Source organism: Rhinoderma darwinii, chromosome 2 (assembly GCF_050947455.1).
Source record: "Rhinoderma darwinii isolate aRhiDar2 chromosome 2, aRhiDar2.hap1, whole genome shotgun sequence".
NCBI lineage: Eukaryota > Metazoa > Chordata > Amphibia > Anura > Rhinodermatidae > Rhinoderma > Rhinoderma darwinii.
This window is the reverse complement of record NC_134688.1, coordinates 80,763,087-80,768,003: the sequence shown is the minus strand read 5'-3', so window position 1 is coordinate 80,768,003 and position 4,917 is coordinate 80,763,087. Positions and strand designations below refer to the sequence as shown.

Below are 4,917 nucleotides of genomic sequence, written 5' to 3'. Positions count from 1 at the left end.
GGTGGGAAGGCTTTTGTAAAAGCAAGGTGCCAAAGATTTTTGTGTTGCAAAGTCTGCAGAGGCGATTCGTGGCTGGAAGAAGTCATCATGGCGTTTTGGGCCGGATGAGTAAGAAAAGGGAAAGTGAGCGACTAATGTAAGAAGATGTCACCTGTGAGTTACTGTATATCCCCTTACTGTAATCACTTATGGTCTGCAGAGCGCCTGTATAGGATTTGTGTCACGGCTATGGGGTATGTGAGGAGGAGTAGCAGCTGGTCAAACAAATTGTTAATGACAGTCTCTAGGGAGAAAGTACCTGGGCTGCTGGCTTGTGCCAGATAATCAGCAGAAAGCTAGTGCCGGACTATCGGGATCTGGCTTGTGCCGGACTATCGGGATCTGGCTTGTGCCGGACTATCGGAAGCTGCCTTGTGCCAGACTATCGGAATTTGTCTCGGATACTGGACTTGAACACAGAAGTCATCTCGAACAATAGACTTGAACACAGAAGTTGTCTCAGACAATGGACTTGGCAAGGACACCAGACACAGATGGTGAAGTCATCTCGGACAATGGACTTGAACACAGAAGGCGTCTCACACAATGAACTTGAACACAGAAGTCGTCTTGGACAATGGACTTGATTCGGACAGTGGACTCAGATACTGGATACGGGATACAGGATACAGCTAGGGAACCATTTGCATGATAAACACTGGAAATACTAAACATTGCTCAGGCACTGAGGAAAGGGGCAGGGTTCCTTTTAAAGGCCAGGGTGCTCAGGGATAAGTTGGGGATAATTTTACTGATTTGCCTTTAAGGCTTTGCACGTTCACACGCACTTTATAGGACAGCCGGGAAGAGAAAGCAGAGAGCACAGCATGCCGGCGTCCCTGGGAAGGGGGACACCGGTGAAGGGATACAGTCCTGCGGTCGCTGGTAAGAGGGGAATGTCGGCGGTCCGCGGCTGCGGGGTCTACAATTGGTATCTGCAACTATATGGTCACTATATACTGGTTATATTGATCTTTGGTTTACTACCAATCAAGAGTGGTTGCATTATTTATAGCTGAGAGGTGGGCCCCAAAAACACACAACTTCATACGTCCATGTGAATCTATGTGGGATGCAGAATTGAAAGTTGTATTACAAGTGTGTGGTTTATTTTAAATTTCACTTGTTTAATGTAATTAACATATATTTTAACATGAGCATGTTTGTTTTCATTTACCTAATTGACTGAATGTGACTGTTGTTGGTACAATATTTTAAAACTTGGGCTCCACTTGTAATTTTGCCCATGGCCGTACTAATCCTAAAACCGGCCCTGCATGCAAATTTTCAAACCCGCAGCATGCTTTGTCTATTGCAGAAATGCTGTGGAATTTCACTGTGGATTTGATCCAGTGCAATGCAAAGGGTGAGAACTGTGAACATGCGAATTTCTTTGCGGTTTAATTTTTTTTTTTCACATGATATGTACGGATGTAGCCATATTTAATTTGACTCTGATAACTTGCTGCAGCGTCACACAACAAAAACCATTGAAAAGTCAATGAACAAGTCAAGATAAGCGATCTAGCCATTGTTTATTTAATGCGTTAAAAGTCAAGGTAAAGACGGCTACATCTGTAGATATAGACATAAGTGATATTTATGAACTCTGCACATCTTATACTATTATTTTTAGAAGGTATTGTGCGTCTCAGGTTCTGCTTGGGTCAGACTTTAAAGCGGTGTGCCCATCAGGGACAATTATGTCATAGCCATAGGATATGCCAAAAATGTCAGATGCGGGTCCCACCGATGGGAACCGCACCTATCTCTAAAACGAGGCCCCCTAAACCCCATTCTACCTTTCTCGGTTCCCACTTCCTCCCAGGCCACTTTCTAATTTAATTAGGAAAACAACGTAGCTTTCCCTAACTCCCATAGAAGCGAATGTAAGTTACGGAGGTAACGTAGCATGTGAGCTATGCTGTTTTTGTAATTTCCAACAATGTAATAAGGAAGTAACCAGGAGGCAGCAGGAATCGAGAAAGGTAGAACAGGGTTTAGGGGGCCCCATTCTAGAAACAGGTGCAGGTCCCAGAGGTGGGACTTGCATCTATCTGACATTTATGGCATATCCTGTGGAAATGTCATAAATGTCCCTGATGGGCAAACCCCTTTAAGCCACAAACAATTTTTTATGTATTTTATTTGCATGAGTGTTAAGTGCTGGATGTCATTTTTACAATGTGTGAGGTGTCTACTTTCAGAAAGTATATGGGTATGGGAGTGTAATAAGATTTTATTTTATAATTCAGGTTTTATTTGTGTATGTCAAGTGTGAAAATTGTTGTGCAGTGAGAGGGTTAAGCCCCCATACCCATATATTTCCTAAAAGTAGACACCTGGCACATTGTGGAAATGGTACCCAGCAATTTACATTTTTGGGCAACTTAATGTGATTTTTGATGAAAGTATAATATTTTATAAAAGATGCATAAGGTCAGGATCACACACTCAGTTTTGATGCAATTTTTGGTGCCAGAAGTAGATCCGAAAAAGAGGGCAGGTTATAAAGAAAAGACTGATCATCTCCATTCTTTTTTGTCCCCTCTCGGCTTTCACTAAAAAAAAAAAGTGCCAAAAACTGCACCAAATCAGATTCCACTTCTCATTTTGCAGAGGCGCTTTAAGAAATTAAAGCAGTGATCCTATTGGTTTCCACTGATAACTATCCCACTTTTTCTTTGCACCAGTTTGAATACATTTCCCCCAATGAGTCTGATGTAAAAAAGCTATTACAGTCAAAAAGTATAATATTTGCCCATAGTAATTACAATCAGATTATTTTTTTCTCTTTATATCCACTGGAATCTGATTGGTTGCTATGGGCAGCTGATGCACTTTCCTCAATAGTTTTATAGATGAGGCTACTTTTCCTATGACAACAGTGAACTGCTGCAAGTCGGAAAGAAGTGTTGTCAACGGGCCTAGAATTTCATTTGCCGACAACTTGGCACACTAAAGGGCATTTTACATATAACTTGTGGGAGTTTTCCCATTATCGACCCTGCACTGCAAGGCAGTAATACCAACAAATGTGAACTGTGACATAGTAATTACTTACTATCTATACTATCAATAGCAGGAGATGTCACTTCTGGTCATATTTGTGACATCAGATAAAGAACAGGAGGCCATTGTTACCTCATGATGTCACAATGACTGACTATGGAAACTGGGGTTCAGGGGGCAACTGTTCAGTCCAAGATAAGAAGATGAGTAGAGAAGATACAAGATAATTCATCAGGAATCCAGAACACTGGAAACAGAAAACTTCATGCACTAGAAGCATGGCAGGAACAAAATGGGCACCTGGGGCTGTGGCTTATACACACGGTAATAGAAGGTTCTACTATTTACTTTCAGATTTTGGAGCCAATAAGAAAACAGAAATGTGGAGCAAAATCTTCCGCCATTATGCCACCAATCTCCAAACATTTAGGTATGTACATAATATATATGTTTATTTAATCTGAAAATGTGGGATATGGGGGATTGTTATATATTGACTCACATTTACGGTGACATGCGACAACCTTTCGAGTAAACGTTACTTTTCTGGTCACTTAACAAATTTTAAGAAAAAAGTGGGAGTCGTCTTCCAGGAGACGTAGCTTATGCCGCATTTATTAAAGTAAACTAAGTTAAAATGGAGCAATCTTTGCCCTTATTGTTTCATTGCAGGGAGGAGATCTAGATGGGCGGCTGAAGATGGGGACAAGAACTGTGAGATTCATCGAAATCGTATGTAATGCGACAATTCTATTTACAATTATATATTTGGCGCTTCTGATGTCATAATACACTGGTTATACAGGTCAAGGTAAATACGTGAAATCAAAGTATTATGATTTTAGCAAGGGCTTGGACCTTGTATAATGCAAATGGCCTTCTCCTGTAACTTAGGAGGGCAGTGTTTTCTTTCTCTATTACATCTGAGATGACCAGAGCTGTGCTGTGGTCTCTGGAGTCTGATCAGTGGAGGAGCGGCCTGCATGGTACCGGGACATTGTGGACAACAACTGGGATTGGACAATTTCTGAATATATAATGATATAACTTACTACTTAATACAATGTCGTAGCTATCAATGAGATGTGTTTAGTTAGTTGCATTACAAGCTCTGATCCTGGGTTCTCGGACTGATCGCCTTTTCTCGGGGTCAACAAGGAATTTTCCCCTGTGGCACAAATTGGCTAAACGTGCACAGGGTTTTTGCCTTCTTCTGGATCAATAGCTTTAGTTAGGAATTTTAGATAAATAAATTGTGTTTTAGAAATGAAAGCTATGTCTCCTTGTCATTTCTCAATATGATATAGCAGTCAGGTATTAGTATATATTATGGGAGGTTATTCTGGTTATTCTTCTTCTGATAATCCAATATGGCTGTATCCATGATGCATTGGATAATATACAGATCCAAAACAGATATACATTATATGAGCCATATAAATGCAACCACTTTGAAAGAACAATAAAAGTAGAAAATACATAACAAATAAAATCAATCCACTTGGTCCTATTTAGTCTGAGAAATTCTGAGGGCTAGATCAGCCATTGTCCCCTCCTCCTTCTCACAAGTCTGTGTCAGTCTGTATATGGATACTGGCTATAGAAGGAGCCTCCCCACACTGCTCAGGTCTGCAATATGAGATCAAGAAAGATAAGCCCCATCCCTTTACTAAGCCACACCCCTCCGCTGTCAACCAGTGAAAATGGAAGAAATCAGATGGAACATGAAGAGGTTGTCGAGATTGCTGAGAACCCCAGCGATCAGCTGCAGCTTAGGTTTTTTCTGATAGGTGGCGATGATGCTCTGTAGAAGAATACAATATACTGAATGGAGTCAGCTCTGCCTGGCGCAGAAGAAAGAAATAT

General features: G+C 41.0%; 1 long non-coding RNA gene across 1 annotated transcript; it reads left to right on the top strand.

Moving 5' to 3' along the window:
- The first annotated feature begins 3,214 nt into the window (after positions 1-3,214).
- LOC142740663 (uncharacterized) lies at positions 3,215-4,323 on the top strand. Its single transcript, XR_012880847.1, has 2 exons — positions 3,215-3,481; positions 3,724-4,323. It is a non-coding gene; the product is annotated as an uncharacterized LOC142740663 (long non-coding RNA).
- The last annotated feature ends 594 nt before the right edge of the window (positions 4,324-4,917 follow it).